We start from the raw sequence: 240 nt of genomic DNA, 5'->3' as shown, positions 1-240 counted from the left end.
GTGCTGCAGCCAGGGTCTGCGGCCGGTGGATGCAGAAGCCACCCAGGCGACAGCCAGGATCCCCGAAAGCCACCGTGGCCCCTGTGAGGACGGGCCTGCCCTCACAGCGGCTGTCGCAGCGGGGTGGGAACACAAGGAGCAAGGCTCTGGATGGGAGAAGCCCCCCAGGTGTGCCAGCTTCCCGCCGAGGGGGTTAGAAACCCAGGGGGTGTAACAGGAGGGACGGGGGGGGCGCACTTT

At 68.3% G+C, this 240-nt stretch overlaps 1 protein-coding gene across 1 annotated transcript in view; it reads right to left on the bottom strand.

Annotated features, from left to right (window-relative positions):
* The window catches only part of LOC104130000 (dedicator of cytokinesis protein 2-like), an 11,812-nt gene that overhangs the window by 7,077 nt on the left and 4,495 nt on the right, over positions 1–240 (bottom strand). The window lies entirely within an intron of this gene.

The sequence above is a fragment of the Egretta garzetta genome, unplaced genomic scaffold (genome assembly GCF_000687185.1).
Source record: "Egretta garzetta isolate BGI_Z169 unplaced genomic scaffold, ASM68718v1 scaffold957, whole genome shotgun sequence".
In the NCBI taxonomy this organism is placed as follows: Eukaryota; Metazoa; Chordata; class Aves; order Pelecaniformes; family Ardeidae; genus Egretta; species Egretta garzetta.
Note: the sequence above shows the minus strand (reverse complement) of the source record. Positions and strands in the feature narration are given on the sequence as shown.